This window comes from Rattus norvegicus, chromosome 18, assembly GCF_021556685.1.
Source record: "Rattus norvegicus strain SHRSP/BbbUtx chromosome 18, alternate assembly SHRSP_T2T, whole genome shotgun sequence".
Taxonomy (NCBI): Eukaryota; Metazoa; Chordata; class Mammalia; order Rodentia; family Muridae; genus Rattus; species Rattus norvegicus.
In genome coordinates, this window is record NC_141551.1 from 55,302,938 (window position 1) to 55,325,735 (window position 22,798).

Genomic DNA, 22,798 nt, shown 5'->3' on the forward strand with positions numbered 1-22,798 from the left:
GGACTGACCCTGGACTCTGACCCCATAGGTAGCAATGAATATCCTAGTAAGAGCACCAGTGGAAGGGGAAGCCCTGGGTCCTGCTAAGACTGAACCCCCAGTGAACTAGACTATGGGGGGAGGGCGGCAATGGGGGGAGGGTTGGGAGGGGAACACCCATAAGGAAAGGGAGGGGGGAGGGGGATGTTTGCCCGGAAACCGGGAAAGGGAATAACACTTGAAATATATATAAGAAATACTCAAGTTAATTAAAAAAAAATCAGAAAATCATTTTCCTCTAGCAAAACTAGAACATTGTCGACCTGTACTTCATCAAACAGTTAAATGAGAATGAATGAAAGGGGAAAATTAGCAAATGGAAAAGCAAGCTGATCTCTTCAAAGATATTAAGATAATCGGAGAATTCTACAAACCAAAAATAAATAATACTCAGTAATAAATTCACTAAAATAGAAGTAATATTTGTGGACAAAACCTGGAAGCCTTCATTTGCACAACAGAAGATGTTAGACATTGCCACCAAAGAAAAACTTGGCTGTGGTACAGCTCAGTTGTTAGAATGGTTGCCTGACATGAACAAATTCATGAATTCATTTACAAGCAGCATATAGATGATGTGTGGTGGAGAGTTTGTAATCTCAACACAGGGAGGAAGGAAGCAGGAGGACCAAAAGTTCAAACAAAGGACCAAAAGTTCAAAAAAAAATGTGTGATACATTCACACAATAGAACAATACTATTCAAAACAATGACTTCATGTAATTTGCATGAAAATAAATGAAGCAAGAAAATATTATGCTGAGTGAAGTAACTCATACCCAAAAGATAAAAAAGGTATGTACTCACTTTTGAGTGAATATTAGCTGTAAATTAACCATTCCACAGATCCAAGGATGCTAAGTAACAATGAGGCTCAAGGGAGGCATGTGTGAATCTCACTGAGAAAAGAACGGAGAATAGGCATTGTGGATGGACAGGGAAGGGGACTAGATAGGTTTGGGTGGATGGAAACAGGAGGGATTAGGTGGTGAGAGAACAGAGGGAGAGAGTACTGGGAAAGACAACTAGAGAGGGGAGGCATCTCTGGGACAAATGGAAAATCCCAGAAACCCATGAGAGTGACCATACCTAAGTTTACTAGCAATGGGGGACATGGAGCCTAAAAGGCCACTTTCTGTAACCTAGCAAGACTAGCAGTTGAGAAATTAGGACACCAACCCAGCCACAAAACTTTCACTGTACAAGTTGTCCTGACTACAAGATGTTCAAGAGTAAAGATGGAGCCAAAATGTAGAGAACAGCCAACCAATGACTGGCCAGCTCCCATTGGTCCAATGAGAGGAAGCCTGCCCCTGACACTGTTAATGATATTCTGCTATATTTGCGAACAGGACACTAGCATGTGCAACATCAGAGAGGCTTCACCCAACATCTGAAGAAAGAGATGAAGAGACCCACAGACAAACACCAGGCAAACACTTGGGGGATCCTGCAAAAGAGGAGGAAGAAGGAGTGTAGGAGCTGAAAGAGTCAAGGACACACATACAAAAAAAACCCCAAAAAACTAACCTAGGTCAGAGACTGAACCACCAACCAAGGAGCATGTATAGGACTGACCTAGGCCATCTTCACATATGTAACAGCTGTGCGGCTTGCTCTTCATGTAGGATTCCAAACAGCAGGAGCAGGGGCTACTCTGACTCTGATGTCTGCCTTTGGGACCCTTTCCCTAGCTGGACTACATCTCCTAGCCTTAGTATAAGATAAGCCTAGTCTTACTGCAATTTGACATGCCAATGTTGGTTTGTGTCCATGCCAGGTCTCCCATTCATTGAGAAGAAGAAGAGAGGGAATAGCTGATGGGTAGGGGAAGAGGAGGGAAAGACTGAGAGGAAAGGAAGGAAGAAAAACTGTGGTCAGGATGTAAAGTAAATAAATAAATAAATTTTCTTTTTAAAAGAGGTGGGGGAAGAAGAATTCAAAATCACCAATGGCCATCTAGTGAGTTCTTAGGTCAGCACAGGTTTAATGGGACCCTGCAAAAAAGGGAAAGGAAGGAGGTAATAAAGGAAGGAAGGAAGAAAGGAAGGAAGAAAGGAAGGAAGGAAGGAAGAACTGCCAAAAATAGGAATGAATTTAACAATATAAAACATTTATATATAAAAAACACAGAAAACACTTAAAATATATAAAAATGTATCACTCTAGGTCATAAAGAATCATTATCATAATGGAAAATTTCATGTTTATGTAAATTTAATGGCACTTAGATTAAAATATTAAATTTTTATCTTGGATACATAGAAAGACTTATTAGAATTTAACATGTAAAAGTAGGCTTCTAAGACTACATAGGAAAACTCTAAAACCAAGCTTCTGAGATTTAATCCAGTAGAAATCATCTATAATTAAAATGGCCCGGTACTCTTGTGGGTAAGCTGACAGATCTGCAACAACACCCTGACCTTTTAACACACCATGTGAGGAATACTAGAAAGCCACTTGGGGGAGATAAAATTGGCACTTACTTCATACCAAATACCAGAGTAGACTTGCAACAGATCAGAGACCTGACTAAAAACATCGAACTCTTGAAGAAAAAAATATGTTAAATCACTTTGGCCTTAACCTAAGGGCATGGGAACCAAGTTATCATTTTAAATAAAGCAGTGTTAGCTTTTAAAACAATATTTTTCGCAAGGAAACAAGCAAGAAATACTTGAAAAAATATATCCAAGTAGAAGAAAAATATTTTTAATGTGTCACATGGAGGGGACTAGTCACTCTAATATTTATAAAACTCTGAGAAGAGTGACAAAAATAAGCTAGTAAAAAGACGTGATTCATAAATTATGAAAGCACAGAGGCAGATCTTAGATGTATGAATACAAGAATAGAAGGCATTTAACTTAAAACCATTTAGAGCCCATCTCCATCCAGGTTAGCAATCTGAAGCTTGACTTCCTGCTTTGTTAGTGAGATTATAAGAAATGGCATGTTTCTACTTTGCTGGGGGAGGAGAGAATCAAGAGCCCTGATGGAGGTGAACTACACTGGTAGTCTTTTGGCTCAGTATAGCATTACACTCAGAAGACACAGACACAGTCTCCCAGTTTGCTAATCATAGTGTTGTTTCTTTTGGTAAGTGCTGAAAATGATCTAAATGTCTATAGGAGGCTGTTAGAAAAGTAAATGCATAAAGCACTGTTAGCTGAGTAAAATAGTAAGATATAGCATGGTGACTGACATTCATAACAATTGCTTACAATAGCTAAGGGTAGACTGTTCTGTCCACAAAATATGGTAAATAAAATAAATGATGTTAGTTTTGTTTCGTTATCCCACAATGCATGCACAGATCAAACATTATACTTCCCATGACAAACATAACATGTCGATTTAAAATATATCTAAAATAGAATGATAGATACGTAAATATATTTAATATTTCTAAGAGTGCATATGATGTAATTTCTAGGACACGTTCTTCAGAAAATAATGGAAACTAAACATATCCCATCAATATTATATTCAATCTCTCATTTAAGAAACACATAGAAATTTATGTAAAATACATGTTACATATAGCCTATATCTCACAAATAAATACATGTACCATATAATCTGTGCTTGTGTAAATATAGAAAGTTGCAGTATTGCAGAGTCCTTTCTGTCGCAGTGATAAAAAACACCATACCAAAAGTAGCATATGGGAAGAAAGGGTTTATTCAGCTTACAGCCTAGGGTCCATCATAGATGTTAAGCATGAACTTGAAGCAAACACCAGAGAGAAACACGTCTTACTGAGTTTCTCAGTAACTTACATTTAGCCAGCTTTGTTATACAGCCTAGGATCACCTGCCCAGGGATGACACTGCTCACAATAGGCTGAGCCCTGCTATATCACAAAGGATCTAGGAAACCCAGCCCCCACAGGCATGCTTACAGGTCAATTTGATGTAGGCAGTTCCTCAGTTGAGGTCGCTCCTCAAGATGAATCTAAAGTGTCCGAGGTATCAATTAAGGCAATTTATGACAAGCATATATTAGTATTTGTATATTATAATGTTTGCAAAGAAAAGAAAGCTAGCAACTACTTACCCACTTATCAGGAAAGATAATGTAGTGGAAACAATATAGTACAAAGTGTAAGGAGGGAAGTATCAATTCTCTGAATACCAATTTCATCCTTAGCTTTAAGCTATAGTACATTAAAATACAAACTAGAACCAATAAGAAATGGAGAAAATGTTGACCACAATATACGAACTTAATCATATGTCAAATCGAAAGCACAGTCATAAGAAAAGGAAACTACTAAAGTAAATTTTGTACTGTACTCTTATTATCTATTACCATCAGAAACCTTAAAATTAGAAGCAGGTGGATCTCTCAGTTCAAGGTCAACCTGGTCTACAGAGAGAGATCCAGGACACCCAAGGCTACACACAGAAGAGAAACCCTGCCTCCAATCCAAAGGAAAAAAACACCAAAAAGAACAAAAAACAAAACAAAAGCCAATAGAAATCTTGAAATTTACTATTCAGTGCTATGGTTTCAGTGTTTGTAATCTGTTCCCAAATTCCTGTTAAAATCCTCACCCACTAGTGAGGGGGCAGCATTAAGAAGCAAAACTTTGGTAAGCTGTTTTAGTCTTCATGATGGAGCACACAAGAGTACTATGTAGAAATATCACACTGTACCCTATTAATTTATAAAATTATGTTCATTAATAAACAAAGAAATTTCTTCAAGTGACATGATCTATTTGTACTTTCTTCTTTTTAAATTTAGCTTTCTCCTCTCTCTCTCTCTGTGTAGTAGAAGTAGTAGTAGTAGTAGTAGTAGTAGTAGTAGTTGTTGTAGTAGTAGTAGTAGTTGTTGTAGTAGTAGTAGTAGTAGTAGTAGTTGTAGTAGTAGTAGTAGTAGTAGTAGTAGTAGTTGTAGTAGTAGTAGTAGTAGTAGTTGTTGTAGTAGTAGTAGTAGTTGTTGTAGTAGTAGTAGTAGTTGTAGTAGTAGTAGTAGTAGTAGTAGTAGTAGTTGTAGTAGTAGTAGTAGTAGTAGTAGTAGTAGTTGTAGTAGTAGTAGTAGTAGTAGTTGTAGTAGTAGTAGTAGTAGTAGTAGTAGTAGTAGTAGTAGTAGTTGTAGTAGTAGTAGTAGTAGTAGTAGTAGTAGTAGTAGTAGTATATACAGGTGTCCTCTACTTCTAAGCCAGAAGATTCCTAGGAACTGGAATTACATGGGATTGTGAGCCGCCTGAGTGAGTCCTGGAAGCCAAACTGTGGTCCTCTGAAAGAGCAGCAAGTGCTCCTAAGCACTGAGTTGTCTCTCTAGACTCTATTTGTGCTTTGAATGGCCTGCTAAATTGAGATCTCAACGACAAATAGCCTTTTTGAAGTATCTCTATATTTCCCTTCAGTGGTTTTTAGTAGCAACAGAAGCAAAAGGACTGAAGGGATTCACTATGAATCATGCTAAACGATCCTGGGTATCGCTAACATGCTTTCGGAAGACTTCCATCAGGTTGAAGCATGCTCCGCTGATGCTTCACAGCTCTGAACTCAACTGCAAATGCATCCCATGTTAGCTTTCTCTGTGCAGAGAAGCACTTCCAGAGCCCTCTTCAATTATGATAATGCCAGCAAATGTCTGAAGCCCCACCAGCTACCTGATTAGAAATGATCTCCTTCTGTGTAGGATGGCTAGTCTGCAAACTAGAATATGGGGTTTTTTTTTAAATCTCTCTCTCTGCATTGGCAGATGTGATTGATCCAGAGAGGCATCTCGGAAACAAGGAGGAATAAAGCTACTGTTGGAAATGGTGAGTCATTGGATGGTTGATTCTATTAGACCTGCGTGATAACAATTACAGCTCTCCAGCACCCGGGCTTTTAAATAACTTCTAGAAAGTCAGATAACTTTGCATGCTTATTGAAGTATTACATCTAAAAGTTGCATGAGGAGAGGGAAATTTTATTTCCATCAGCCAGGGAATCAGTGCACTCAGTATATAATTAAATGAGAGAAGTATACTGGGGCTATCATTTAGACAAAAGTAGGAGAAATAGCTTCCTTCATTTAGAAAGATACCTGAAGATTCCTGAAGGCTAGTTAGCCATGGACAGATGAAGACTTAGGCTTTGTTAGAATATATAGTTTTGTTATATATTAATAGTACTATTTGTCTATCCAGTTCCTGGGTCTTCAGGCATTCAATTAACATCTCTTTCATTTTATTTATTTATTTGTTTGTTTATTTGTTTATTTATTTATTTAGAAAATGTGATCTTTATTTTAATTTATTTTTATTTGATATTTTATTTATTTACATTTCAAATGTCATTCCCTTTCCAGGTTTGCCCTCTGCAAACCCGCTATACCATCCCCTCTCCCTCTGCTTCTATGAGGGTATTCCCTTCTCACCCACCCACTCTCACTCACCACCCTGGCATTCCCCTACACTGGAGCATCGAACCTTCAGAGGTCAAAGGGCCTCTCCTCCCACTGATGCTCAACAAGGCCCATCCTCTGCTACACATGCTGCTGGAGCCATGGGTCCCTCTTTGGTTGGTGGTTTAGTGCCCAGGAGCTCTGGGGTTCTAGTTGGTTGATATTGTTGTTCTTCCTATGGGGTTGCAAACCCCTTCAGCTCCTTCAGTTCTTTCCCTAACTCCTCCTTTGGTATCCACATGCTCAGTCCAATGGTTGGCTGCAAGCATCCTCATCTACATCAGTTAGGCAGCTATATTTGTCAGGCTACAGGAAAGCTCTCAGGAGATAGCTATCACAGGCTCCTGTCGGCAAACACTTCTTGGCATCAGCAATAGTGTCTAGGTTTGGTGTCTATCTGTGGGATGGAAACCCAGATGGGACAGTCTCTGGATGGCCTTTCTTTCAGTCTCTGCTCCACGCTTTATCCCCACATTTCCTTTGGACAGGAGCAAGTCTGGGTTAAAAATTTGGAGATGAGTGGATGGCCCCACCCTTCAACTGGGGGCCTTGCCTAAATTATGGATATGGTCTCCACAGGTTCTCCCTCCCCTTTGGGGGGTATTTCAGCTAACGTCATCCCCTTTGGGTCCTGGGAACTCCTTGTTTTCCTGGGACTTGCTGGGGGCTAACACCAGTTCCCCATCTCCCATTGTTACACACCTCTGTTGAATTTCCTGACACTCTGTATAACATCCCTGTCTCCTCCAATACCTAATCCTGTACCCCTTTCTCCTCCCCTTCCTCTCTTCCTCTCAAGTCCTGTCCACCCTCTACTGCCTGTGAGTATTTTGTTCCCCTTTCTAAGGACTGGAGACTGCACACTTTGCTCTTCCTCCTTCTTGACTTTCATATGGTCTGTGAGATGTACGTGGATATTCTGAGCTTTTTACCTAATATCCACTTATCAGTGAATATGTACCATGTGTGTTCTTTTGTGACTGGGTTACCTCACTCAGGATGATATTTTCTTGTTCCATCCATTTACCTGCAAATTTCATAAAGTCATTGTTTTTAAAAGTTGAGTAGTACTATATTGGGTAGATGTACCACCTTTTCTGTATCCGTTCCTCGGTTGAGGGACATCTGGGTTCTTTCCAGCATCTTGCTATTATAAATAAGGCTGCTATGAACATAGTGGAGCATGTGTCTTTGTTATATGTTGGAGTATCTTTTGGGTATATTCCCAGGAGTGGTAGAGTTGGGTCCTCAGGTAGTCCTACGTCGAATTTTCTGAGGAAAGCCAAAGTGATTTCTACAGAGGTTGTACCAGTTTGCAATCCTATCAACAAAGGAGGACTGTTCCTCTTTCTCCACATCTGCGCTCGCATCTGTTGTCACCTGAGTTTTTTATCTTAGCCATTCTGACTGGTGTGATGTGGAATCTCAGAGTTGTTTTGATTTGCATTTCCTTGATGGCTAAGGATAATGAACATTTCTTTCACTGCTCCTTGGCCATGCAAGATTCCTCAGTTGAGAATTCCTTGTTCAGTTCTGTACCCAATTTTTAATAGGATTATTTGATTCTCTGTAGTCTAACTTAAGGAAATCCATCACTGTAATCCACTATATAAACAAACTCAAAGAAAAAAACCATATGATCATCTCATTGGATACTGGAAAAACATTTGACAAAATTCAACACCCCTTTCATGTTAAAAGACTTTGAAAGATCAGGAATTCAAGGCCCATATGTAAACATAGTCAAAGCAATATACAGCAAACCAGTAGCCAACATCAAACTAAGTGGAGAGAAACTTAAAGCAATCCCATTAAAATTAGGGACTAGACAAGGTTGGCCATTGTCTTCCTACTTATTCAATAGAGCACTCAAAGTCCTAGCCAGAGCAATTAGACAACAAAGGGAGATCAAAAGGATACAAATTGGAAAGGAAGAAGTCAAAATATCACTATTTGCAGAAGACATAATAATATATTTAAATTACCCCAAAAATTCCACAGAAAACTTCTACAGCTGATAAACAACTTCAGTAAAGTGATTAAATATAAAATTAACTCAAACAAATCAGTAGCCTTCTTCTACTCAAAGGATAAACAGGCTGAAAAACAAATTAGGAAAATGGCACCCTTCACAATAGTCACAAATAATATGGTGTGCCTCTAAACAAGCAACAAGATCTGTGTGACAAGAACTTCAAGTCTCTGAAGAAAGACATCAAAGAAGATCTCAGAACATGAAAAGACCTCCCATGCTCATGGATTGGCAAGATTAATATAGTAAAAATGGCCATTTTGCCAAAAGAAATCTACAGATTCAATGCAATCCCCATCAAAATTCCAACTTAATTCTTTGTAGAGTTAAAAAGAGCAATTTGCAAATTCATTTGGAATAACCAAAAGCCCAGGAGTGTGAAAACTATCCTCAACAATAAAAGAATTTCTGGGGGAATCACCATCCCTGACTTCAAGCTTACAGAGCTTAGTGGTATTACAGAGCAATAGTGATAAAATTGTATGGTATTGGTAAAGAGACAGGCAGGTAGATCAATGGAATAGAATTGGAGACCCAGAAATGAATCCCCACACCTATGGCCACTTGATCTTTGACAAAGGCACTAAAACCATCCAGTGGAAAAAAGACAGCATTTTCAACAAACGATGCTGGTTCAACTGGAGGTCAGTCAGCATGTAGAAGAATGGAAATTAATCCATTCTTGTTGCCCTGTACAAGGCTCAAGTCCAAGTGCATCAAGGACCTCCACATAAAACCAGATATGCTAAATCTAATAGAAGAAAAAGTGGGGAAGAGCCTCAAACATATGGGCACTAGGGAAAATTTTCTGAACAGAACACCAATGGTTTATGCTCTTAGATCAATAATTTACAAATGGGACCTCATAAAATTGAAAAGCTTCTGTAAGGCAAGGACACTATCAATAGGACAAAATGGCCATCAACAGATTGAGAAATGATCTTTATCAATCCTACATCTGATAGAGTGTGAATGTAATCTTAATATTTGTCTGTTTACTGTCAGCCATCTATGTTAATTTTTTTTTTTTTTTTGGTTCTTTTTTTCGGAGCTGGGGACCGAACCCAGGGCCTTGCGCTTCCTAGGTAAGCGCTCTACCACTGAGCTAAATCCCCAGCCCTATGTTAATTTTTTAACTCATGCATTTTTATGTGCTTTGTTCTTTTAAAATAGATGATATATCAAACAAGAGATCCAAAGACTTATTGAAAAATAAAGATTTTAATATCTATATAATCATTGTATTAACAATTTCCTTGAATTAGAGATTATCAATATTTTACTTTCACCATCAAATAAAACTTCTTTATTTTCCTAAGAAGAGCATACAAAGGAAAATGTAAATTATGTTAAACCTTTTCTTCTGTAGGAAGAAAAAACAAAACAACAAAAAACTAATAAAATCAATCATTTGGGTAACAAGTTAAAATAGTAGATGGAAAATACACTAAATTCAAACCACACCAATAGGAGGAAAGGTACATGGAATATTTTAACATCATCTATCTTTCAACTATCTATCATCTATTTATCTATCACATTTTCTCAGACTCTCCTTTCTCTCTCCTTCTCCCTCTCCCTCTCCCCCTCTCATATCAACATGGGAATAAAAGAATGTCCCCTCATTGGACATATTTATACAGACATGGCCCAAAGTCTGTAGTGGAAAAAAAACTTTAAAAATAACCTGATACATTCTGAAGAATCTTCAGTAATATTCATTCTGATACTTCTGGAAATTAATGTCATAGAGACCCCTGGTTGGGTAAGGTAATTGAATATGAAGACTGGGATAAAAGTTGGTTGGCAATCACTTAAAGTCTTGGATACTTTCCTAGGTTTCACTCCACAGAATGACTGACTTCTGCTTAACTCCACTCCAACAAAATATGAAAAATATTCTTCAGGAAAGTTTAAAATAATCTCTGGACTGTGGACTATGGTTGCTAAAAATAGCTGTGGAATTGGACAATTTACTTTTTAAAAGTGGCAGGCACTGACTATGAATGCTGAACTTTGGTGCTGTGGGCTCTCTCCCCTGACTCTCCTCCCAAAATTATGTAGCTAGATGGTGTCCCTCCTACCTTCCATTTATAACATGCTTCTCTGGACTATTTCATCTTGTCAAAGAGAATATAAAGACACTGCAATCTGTAGCTTGCAGCTTAGAGTCTGTTGTAGGGGTCCCTAGGTACACCATGGCTGACCATGCAATCCATAGGAGGTAAGAACGCAGTTCAGTTCAACACAACTCAGTTGCTGGTGTTGTTCAAATCTTCAAGAGTCTGACCCTGACTCATTTACTTTAGGAATATTTTGGCACAGCACAATTTGGTGAATTTTTTTCTGGTGGTAATTAACTTAGTCCCATGTGCACAACAAAGCTTGTTGACATGACTACATCAACATCGAAAGTCTTTATAAACTGCATGTGACATCTTCCATAAAGAGAAGTTTTATAGATTGACTAAGAAAAACAAGCTCAGGATAAAGGTCTCTGGGAAGACCCAGTGTGGTCTCAGCCACACAGACAGTCCATTATTCACCAAGCTATTAACTATATCCACTCCCAGCCTTCTGGGGGAAAGAAAAAAAAACAGGTTATACATCTCTCTCCTTGAAAAGACAACTCTGTGTATTTAACATTGCTGAGTCCCCTGCTGCTTATCTGTGAGTACAAGAACCTTGGTCCCTCATATAGTATGTCTATTGAGAAACTCAATCTATAGGTTTTCAAAGAATATCATGGAATTTTCCAGAAAGAGGTAAAGAGCATATGTTAAATAACAATGAGAGTGGAGCATTAACTTTAAAACTCAAAAGGGAAATTATTTTCTAAATAGAATGTCAATCCTACTCAAATGTCAATAGAAAAGTCCAACTTTCTAATGCACAAGATAATGAAATTATCTCTGTAGACTTTCTTTGTGCTCCTTAGTTGTTTCTTTGAATTGAAACAGCCTTTTCTTGGGAGAATCAAAAGCTCATGAATGCACAAGTTACGAGACTCCTCAGGATCAGGGAAACTTAAAAGAGCAAGAAACTTACAAGACCCAAGAAGCCCCATACTAGCCAGGCAGTATTGGTACATGCCTTTAATCTCAGTGCTAAGGAGGCAGAGGCAGGTGGATCTCTGAGTTTGAGACCAACCTGGTCTACAGAGCAAGTTTCATGACAGCCATGGCTACATAGAGAAGCACTATTTCAAAAAAATCAGAGTGGGAGGAAGACTGCTTCCTGGGATGGTATAAGCTATAAACAGATGCTGGTATTAGGTAGGGCAGGAAATAATCTTTATTCAAGCAGTTGCCTGTAAGTAGTGCAGAGCACTCCTTACTGTAGTTTCACCTGTTGTCATCCATACTGGAATAATGTTTCTACAAAGTCTTTGAGTCACCCATGCCGCGCCCAACCTTGACCAGCAAGGAAGACTCGACCAGAGGAGATCTTCTTCAAGCAATTTCACTCAGGAACCTTGATACAATCTTCTGACACTGGGGAGCCCCCGCACCACACTTAAATAGCTAGTGCTGGCCAATCCTAGCAAGCCATGTGGGTCATGCAGATAGGCTGTCACTATGTGGAAGCTAGCAGGCCAGTCAGGCATAGCCAAATAAGGACTTGTTTACTACAAGGAGCGCTCACCGTTGGGAAGGTGGAAGGCGGAAACCAGCGCCATCTTTGAGGTGCGGCATGTCCCAGCTCCCTACACAACCAGGCTCCTCTGGGTAGCCCCAGTAAGTCTATTAGCTCAGCAAGTTGGAGTCAGATGGAGTTGCTTATTTGGTCTCTTGTTGCTCTCTTTGTTGGAGGTAAGTAGAAATGGATTTCCCAGGAAAGGTATCAGAGGAGCACTCCGCCAAAATAAGAATGAAGATCAGAAAACTTTAAGTAGAAACCATTCTCTCATCTCTAGTATTCTCAGGTTTGCATAGCTGTGCTTTGTTAAAATCATTTGAGGCTGTAGTACCCTCAGTGGCATTATCCATCCAAAATCTATACTTTTCTGTCTACTCAAAGCACAACAACACATCCATAATGTCATTTGTGGAAAAATGACAAATATAAATTCATAGTAAATAGTTAAAGGAGAACATTACACACATATTGCTTCTACTTTTATAGCATCAATGATACTTTAGACACATGGTCACTCCTACAAGGAGAGAAGCTATAAAATACATGATACAAAGCCCCTAGTTTAAATTACCTTTCGAGTGATAAGTAAATTGCACACAGTTTCTATTATATCGAAAAAACAGCCCAAATTAAATCATATTTTAAAAACTTATGAATGAACCTAACAGAGACAGTTTAGGAAGATACTTGAGTGAATAAAATGGAGCAATCTTATACACTATGCAAAGACCAAACCCACAAATAACATGTGTAGAGGAAAAAGAAAAAAACCTATGTCAAAGACACAAAGAATATTTTGAAGAAAATTTCCCAAATCTAAAGAGAGATATCTATGAAAGTTACAAGAAGCACACAGAACACAAAATAGTCAGGACTAAAGTAGAAATGCTTCATGATATAAAACCATCAAAACACAAAATGCACAGAACAAAGAAAGAATATTAAAAGCTGCAAGGGAAAAAGAATAAGTCACATATAAAAACAGGCTCATTAGAACTACACATGATCTTTCAACTAAGACTTTGAAAATGAGAACCTGTTTTATAAACACTGTAAGACTATAAATTCCAGCCAAGATTCTATATCTAGCAAAACTATCAATCACAATAAAAATGAAAAGAAAGCCATTTCACTACAATTCTGGCAGAAAACTGATCTACCAGAGGCCACACTGGCATTCAAACCCAAGGTAAAACCCTGCCCACAGTTCACCAACACTCCCTAGAACCTGTCAAGATCCCCCAACAGCACTTTCCTCATCTCCATATCCTGGCCCACAACTCTGACAGAATCTCCTCACTGTACAAAAGATCATGCCAGTATCTGGAACCCCCGAGGCCACACCAATATTCAGAACCCTAGATGCCACACAGGTACCCAGAAACCCAGAAGCCCCATGCTCTACCACAGGCCATACTAGCACTCAGAACTGTAGAGGCCATGCCAGTTACCAGAACCCTAGAGGGAGCATGAGTGTCCCTAATCCCAGAGGTCATGCAGGCCACTAAAAAAAGGAAAAACACTCTACTGTACCTGAGGATTCACCAGGTTACCAGAACCACACAGGTCACTCAGGCCAGAAGAAAACAGAAACCAAAGGAAAAAATATCCATCCAACAGAGATAAAGACAGAAATCAGCACCAAAACCTATAATTACCCCCAAACCCAGATGCCTAGAGGTCATTATAAGAACACAGTAACAGTCAGAGCAATGTGGTAACATCACAACCTATCTATCCTACTACACCAAGACTTGGTTATTCCAACACAGCCGAAGCACAAGAAAATGATCTAAAACCAATTCTATGCAGATGATAGAGGTCCTTAAAGAGGAAATGAATAAATACTTAAAGAAATCCAGAAAACCACAAAGAAACAATGGGCAGAAATATATTCTCTGAATGACAGCAAAGAAATAACAAACAGGTGAGGGAAATTAATACAACTATTTAAGACCTAGATAGAAGCAATAAAGAAAACACAAACTGAGGGAATCCTGGAGATGAAAAGTTCAGTTAAGCAAACAGGAAATACACACAAAAACATCACCAACAGAGTATAAGAGATGGAAAAGAGATTCTCAGGCATAAAAAATACAATAGAAGAATTTGACGTATTGTTCAAATAAAATGTTAAATCTAAAAATTTTTGACACAAAACATCCAGAAAATGTGCAACACTATGACAAGGCCCAACCTAAGAGTAATAGGAATAGAAACAAAAAGAAAGCCAGCGCAAAGATCCAGAAAATATTTTTAACAAAACCATAGAAGAAAATTTTCCTAAACTTAAGGAAATGCCTACAAAGTTACAAAAAGCTTATAGAACACCACATAAGAAAAACAGAAAATAAAGTCCCCATGTCACATAATAATCAAACCACTCTGATTTGCAAGAAGAGATTCAATTTGATGATGCCATTATGAAACATTTTTGCTTAGTGGATTTACGAGTTTGGAACAAAGTTGAAGAGCCCAGGAAAGGATTCTCATTCATTAAGATGTCACAGATTTCTTGCCAAAACTGGTTTCAGCTGGAAACAAAGCTGTATCAGATCATTATTTGAGATAGGTGTTGATAAAGACCTTGGCATTTGAGAACGTGGATCCTGAATGTAAAAGAGTTATTAGCTGTTAAAGGTGCAGGCAGTGAGATTACATGAGTGGATAAAAGACCCTACTGATAGTGGCTCTAATGGTCATTATGCCAATATCATAGGACAACGTACAGCTAGAGGTCTCAGATATCAATGCCCAGTGCTTTAATTTGGCCATTTACAACAAGCAAAGTGTGACTAAGCCTCTAAAAGCTTCATATCGCAAAATGCCCAGTTTGTTAACAGTAAGAAATACCATACTTTCCTCCAGAGAAGCAAACAAGCCATTCCTGAGGCCAATGAGTCCTTGATAAGAACTCCTAGACTGTCCAGAGTTTGCAGATGCTATGACAATGGACACCTTTGGACCCATGAGCGTTGGTTCAAAAGGGATTTCCAAGGCAATTTTTTTTCTGTTACTATATGGGGGAATCCATCTCAAGCACCCCCCCCCCCAAAATATGAGCCATTTTTCTGTGGTCAACCAGGAGATAACATGCATGCAGAAAAAAATCACAGCTGATTATGGCCAATCTCACAGTGCTACTGAAGGCAGAGCTGCTCTAGATTTGGCCACAGATAAGCCTCTTGCTCTATCTCCCCAAACTCAGTGTTACCAAATGACCACTGTCATCTATGGTCCTTTGCTTTCAAGAGTGGGAAGGTAAGAATGATCTTGTAAAGAAGTGAATTAACCTCCCAAGGATTCATATGCAACCAGGGAATATACAAGGGAATATTCAAGGAAGAAATTAAAATTATGGCTTATGTTGAGAGACCAGATCTTTTGGATTCAGACTGCATCTTAGAAAACCTGACCTAAGGTTGAACTCAAGTAAACCAACAGGCCTGAACCTAGCACCAGTTACCAGGCTACCCCCAACAGAACAAGCCAGCCTTTGCAGTACCAGGTATTAAGAGGAAATAAAACTCCAGAGGGTTGAGAGGTTAAGAGAAAAGAGTCTGAGGAACTTAAGGATAGTGGCAGAAGAGTGGAAGCAGCAGGACTCAAGATCTGGCAAAGATCCTGTTGGCACCCATAGCCAAAACAGAGGATTGTAAGAAACATCTGAAACAAATGGCTTCTAGAAACCAATGTGCTTACTTGGGCCCTGAACTGGGCCAGTGGCATACCTGTGTAGATGTCTGAAACAAATGGCTTCTACAAGAAAGGGAAAAGGGGACCCTACGGACCTTGAATGCCGCTGATTAGAAAAAAAAAAACCAATGTGCTTATTATAAGAAAGAGGGCCATTGAGCCAAAGAATGCCACAAGGGGGAAAAGGCCTATTCAAACCACGCCCTTAAAAGATGTCCAGGGGGTAACCCTAAAAGTAGAGGGGAAACCCACCAGCTTTCTTTTTGCCTATTGAGCCTCTGCTAAGAAGGCCCAACCACAGGTGACCTCCCTAGATCCAGGAGATATGTATTAAGAGAAGGTGCTCTGATGCTTTGGCATTGCCAGAAGTGACTAGGCCCTTCCATTTCTTCTTGGAGGAGAGATCTGAGACCCAGTTGCCAGAGGCTGGCCCTCCTCTTTGCATATCATCACAGATGCTGACAAACTGTCACTGAGCCATCAACAATGCCCAAATGACTCATTGCAAGTCTCTTTGCTTAAATTCCCCCAGGATAAAGAAAGAGATGCAAATTAACAGAAAGGATAGGATTGTTCAGGCACCACTGTTTCTCTACATTAAGGGCAGAGCTGCTGCAGTAGAAAGAACAGTGGGATTTGGGAGTATTGGAAAACATGTGTTCCTGCAAAAAATGGTTAAGGATCAGAGTCTAAAAGGAAAATTGCAAGTAAATGCTGTTTAAATAAAAAGTTTGATGGATACAGGGACTGACATGACTATCATTGCCCAGAAATCCTGAAATTCAGAATGGTCACTTCAGAAGGTTTACACATTGTTTATAGGAATTGGCAGATTATGTCAAATAAAACAATACCAATAGCCTACCCTTAACATGATTGACTGACAAGCCTATGTTGGTAGAGCAATGGCTTTTAACTAAGGGAAATTTACAGTCACTTGAGCAGCTGATACAAGAGCGGCTAGAGGCTTAGCATCTATACAAGTGTACCAACCCATGGAATTCCCCTGTATTTCTTAGAAAAAAAAGAAATGAGGAAAAAAGTAGATGTTAACATATTTAAAATTATTGAATAGAGTAATACAACAAATGGATCCTTTACACACTGGAATTTCTTTACCCTCTTTATCACCTAAGTCATGGCCTATGTTAGTAGATTACTAACATAAAAGATTGCTTTTCCACAATGTCTTTGCAGAGCATGAAAAGGAAAGGCTTTCTTTTTCAATTCCCACTTATAATAATAATGGCCCAGCCAAAATATATCATTGGAACGTGGTTCCGCAAAGAATATTAAATAGTCCAACTTTATGTCTATATTTTGTGCAATAACCTCTAGAAATAACTCAAAGCAATTTTCTCAACCCATTAGTTATTATGAATGGATGATACTTTATTGATGGATTCTGACCCAGATACTTTAGCGAAAATGTTTAAGGAAGCACAAAGAATTCTGCTATGATGAGGGTACAGATTACTCCCAAAGAAATACAAAGAGGAGATTCTATTAACTATCTGGGTCATGAAATAAGAACAAAAATTTGTCCACAAAAGGTACAGATCCATAGAGATTAATAGCAAACTCTTCATGATTTCCAAAAATTAATGGAGGTTATTAATTGGTTACACCCTATAACTGGATTAACTACTCATGAATTAAGTAACTTGTTTAAAAGTTACAAAGAGATTCAGACTTAAGTAGTCCAAGATAGTTAACAGCTGAAGCAGAGAGAATTAACTGCAAGATGTATATGTGGATCAAATTGATCTTAAACTTGACTGTATTTTGGATATTTTTGCCTTCAACTCATATTCCTACTGGTCTCATTATGCAAAAGGAAGATAGTATTATGGAGTGGACTTTCATAACACATAAACAAAGTAAAAACTTCAGGACTTTCATAGAAAAGATTTCTGAATTAATCATAAAAGATAGAATAAGACTATATCAATTGTCAGAAACAGACCTGACTGAAATCATAATGCCTTTTACTAATGCTGAGATTATGTCGTTATGGGTAATCAATGAAGATTGGCAAAAAGCTTGTAGTAACTATTTGGGAGAAATTAGGCAAGCATCTTCAGTTTATTAAAAGAACTAATTGGATTCTCCGACATTTTATAAAGGGAATACCAATTCATGAAGCATCTATATTCTATACTGATACAAATAAGTTGAGAATGGCAGGCTGTAAGTCAGAAAAAATAATCAATATAATACAAAGTTCATATACTTCAGTTCAAATATCAACATTGTATGCAATTCTTATAGTATTACTAGATTTCTCTGGATCTCTTAATATACTTACTGACTCTCAATTTGCAGAAAGAACTGTTCTGCATATAAAAAGTGCTGAATCTATTTCTGATAATTCAGATTTAGCTTTGCCATTTATACAACTGCAACAGGCACACAAAAATAGGAACTATCCAATATATATTACTCATATTCAGTCTCATACAGTCTTTCCAGGTACATCAGTACAAGAAAATGAGGAGTTTGCCCAATTATTAATAGAAAATTGTGTTAGAAGCATCAAATTTCCATGAAAAATACATTAACGGTAAAGGTTTGAGGAAAAAAATTCTATCACTTGGCAACAAGCCTAGGAAATTATAAAACTATGTTCTCCTTGTTCTTGGTATAATCAAACTTGGCATAATCCATTAGGGTACCAAAAGAAATAAAATCTGGCAGACGGAAGTGTTTCATTTTGCAGAATTTGGAAATCTAAAGTTTGTATAGCAGACCATTGATGCATATGAGGGGTTTTAATGGGCAACTGCTTTGAATTGTGAAAAAGCTGATTACATAATTATACATTTTTTAAAATAATGGTAATTATGGAGATAACTTCACAAACTCAGACTGATAATATTCCCGAATATGTCCCCAGTAAGATGAAACAATTCTTTGTGTCTATAACATAAAACACATTATAGATACCATGCAGTTGTAGAAAGAAATGGTTTCTGGAGGAGGAGGAGGAGGAGGAGGAGGAGGAGGAGGAGGAGGAGGAGAAGGAGGAGGAGGAGGAGGAGGAGGAGGAACAACCCCCAAGAACAGACTAAACAGTGCTTTGTTAACTTTAACTTTTCTTAATGTTAATGAAAAAGAAATAACAGTAACCAAGAGACAATGTGTTATAGGAAAAAACTGTGGAATTAAATTAGCATATATGCTATAAGGATATGCTAATATCAGAATAGAAACCTGCAACCATTTTGCATTGGGGACATGGTTTTGTTTCTATTTCTACAGGGAATAAAAAGATATGGATACCACCAAAAATTATAAAGATTAGGATAGAGTAAGAGGTCTCCTGCAAACTTTGACCACTGATGTAAAAACTGTTTAGTTTATTTAAAATGCCTCTGTTTAGAATTTTTCACTAAACACAGTCTAATTAATCACATAAAACAGAAAGGGGAAATGTAGTGAGTAATTTTGGTTTCTTTAAAAACCCAGTTATGTTATATATGTTTTCATTTTAATCACAACTGTGGGATATAGGGCAGCTTCAGATTGTCCATAGCATCAATGATTTGTATTGTGCTCTGGCAGGGATGTGAATCTGACAACTGAAGATAGTTTATGTTTGGAATTCTGGGAACTCTTGAGAGGTTATAAAAATGCCAGAAATCCAAGAGAATTCAGCAGTTTCTGTTCGCCCTGCTGCCGCTTCATTGCTGGTTGCTGATTGGTTTTGCTATTTGCTGGATTTCTGGTTGCTGCTTAGAGATACCCTGACAATGAAGATTGGACTTTTTCCAAGGAATATGACACCCCCTAAATGACACCCCTAATCAGCAGAAAGTAGTCCAAAAGGATCTACACTCCTTCTTCCTCTAACCTTTCTTGCGTATCTAGTGTCTGGGGTTAGAAAGGATTAGGCTAGATAAGGGTGGTAGAGTTAAGAGCCCAATAAAGTAGCCAAAAATATGGTTACAGGTTGCAGATCTAAACAGAGAATTCTTTATGAGGGAATTTCCATGGCCAAGAAGCACTTAAGGAGATATTCAAAATCCCTAGTCATCAGGGAAATGGAAATCTACATGATTCTGAGATTCCGTCTTACATTCATCAGAATGGAGTGCACACTTGTACAACTACTCTGGAAACCAATTTAGAAAATTGGGAATAGTTCTACCTCAAGACCCAGCTTTACCACTCCTGGACATATACCCAGAGGGTGCTCCACTATACCACAGGGACATTTGCTCAACTATATTCATAGCAGCTTTATTTACAATATCCAGAAACTGAAAGTGACCTGGATACCTCCCAGTTGAAAATATGGTACATTTACAGAATAAAATATTTCTCAGCCATTAAAAACAATGACAACATGAAATTTGTAGAAAAATGAATGGAACAACAAAAGATCATCCCAAGTAAGGTAACTCAGACTCAGAAATACAAACATGCTATATTCTCAGTTAGAAGTCAGTTAGAAGTAGCTATTATTCATAAAGTACAGGAGAGCCATGCTACAAACCACAGACCCAAAGAAGCTACATAACAAAGGGGTTCCAGGGGCAAATATTTGAATCTCAGTAGGAGAGGGTAGATTAGACATCAGTGGTGGATAGAAAGGAGGACGAGGTGGAGAGTGGTAGGAATGGAAACAAGAGGGACCAGGTAGGATGAAGAGAGTTTGAAAAAGTACTAGAAAAGACCTCTGATTAGGGAGGCAGTCCATTTCTGGGACAAGCTAAAAACCTGGTGTAATAAAAGCTCCCAGGAATCTGTGAGAGTGACCCTAGCTAAGAATCCTAGTATTGGGGGATATGCACTCTAAAATAGACATCTCCTGTAACCAGACAAGTCTTCCAATGGGATGATTGGGACACTAACCCAGGCACAAAACCTTAGATGCACAGTTTGCTCTGCCTATGAGATATAAAGGGGTAGAGGATGGAGCCAAATTTAAGGGAAATGCCAACAAATAGCTAGTCCTGCCTAAGACCCATCTCATGAGAGGGACCCCACCCCTGACATTATTGATATTCTTCTATGCTTGCAGACAGGAACCTAGCATAAATGTCATCATAGGAGCTTCATCCAGCACCTGCTGGAAGCTGGTGCAGAGTCTCACAGCCAAACATTAAGTGGACCTTGGAAATCTTTTGAAAGAGGAGGAGGAAATAATGAGGGAGCCAGAAGGGTCAGGGACATGACAAAAAAAACCCTACAGAACCAACTAGCCTGGGATAGGCTAATGGGTGGCCAATGGAGACTGAACTGTCAAGCAGAGAGCATGAATGAGACAGACCTAGACCTTCTCCACATATGTAGCCATTGTGCAGCTGGGTCTTCGTGTGAGACTCCTAAAGCAGCAGCAGTGTCTGTCTTTGACTGCATTGCCTCCCTTTGGATTCTTTCACCAAATTGGGATGCCTCAGTGGAAGAGGATGTGCTTAGTCTTGCTATCTGGAGCTGATTGATGTCCATGGGAGGCCTCCCCTTTTCTAGGGAGAAGGGAGAAAATGATACTTGGGGAGGAAGGGAGGAGGGACGATGCACTGGGAGGAGAGGGTTGAGCAGAAGCTCTGATTGGGATATAAAGTGAATAAATAACTTAGTCAATAAAAATAAACTGAAAAATAAATAGGCCTATAACTCCTGGCCTAGTTAGCATCTTATTGCTTTGAAGGGATGACATAACCTTGGCAAATCATTGAATTGGGGTTGGCTTACGGTTTCAGAGATTTAGCTCCATATCATCATGCAGGAAGCATGGCAGCATGCAGGCAGACATGGTTTTAGATGATCTGAGAGTTCTATATTTTTATCCAAAGGTAGCCAAGAGTAGACTATGTTCTTAAGGCAGCCAAGAGAAGGCTCTGACTCTACACTGAGCATGGTTTGAACAGAGGCAACCTCAAAGCCCACCTTCGTAGTTACATCTTTCCTCCAACGTGGCTGCACCTACTCCGACAAGGCCACACCTCCTAATAGTGCCATACCCTGTGAGCCAAGCATTCAAATGCATGAGTCTATGGGGGATGAACCTACTCAAACTACTACAACCCCTAAAAAAGTAGGAGCAGTCATTAATCATCCCCCCAAAAGCCCAGGGCAGGATAGTTTTTTGAGAATTCTACCAGAGTTAACACCAATACCCCTCAAATTTTTCCATGAAATAGAAGCTGAAGGAACATTGCCAAATTCATTTCATGAGGCCACAGTCACCTTGATACATAAACCACAAAAATACTCAATAAAGAAAGAGAATTACTCCTGGGGTAAATATTATTTGGGGCCGGGGGAAGGGGGAGGAGATTTACCACTCTTAGATCATATTGTTCCCAAATAAAAGAGACAAAAGTCTTTATATTTATAGTAAACTTAAAAGCACTAAATCTGGTCAGATATCAATACTCTTAGGTTATTTTTATCTACTTCCTCTCAATAACCTTGAGACATCACTTGTCATGTCTACCTGGGCTGCTCCCAGGTGGCTGGCCTTCATACTCATCATCTACTTATGGTAACTTCTCCTGTCTCCTCTGTCACCCTCATGGTCCCTGTAAAAGACATCAAGTCCAGGGCCTGAAGCCTCACCTACCTCTCTTCTGACCAGCTACAGGTCATATGCATCTTTATTAACCAATCAGGAATAACTTAGGTGGGGGAGCGAGGTTTACATAAGAAAACCTGGTATACAAGATATACTAGTACAATGATGGAACAAATATTATGGGAATAACCAACCAATATTTTAATTTGATTTAAGGCACATTCTGTGAGATAGAATCAACACATGACATTATTAATGATGCCAGGAATCAGACTAAACAGGTCATAGGCTCTAAAGAAAAACACACTGCTATTCTGCTAAGTGAAGGTAGCAATAAAATATCTCTGAATGTCACATTGCTATGCTCATAGACCTATACATCACACAATCCTCACCAGAGAAACATGTTCTTGCAGCCAATGATAACTAACATAGAGACCCTTGAAGTGGAAAGATCT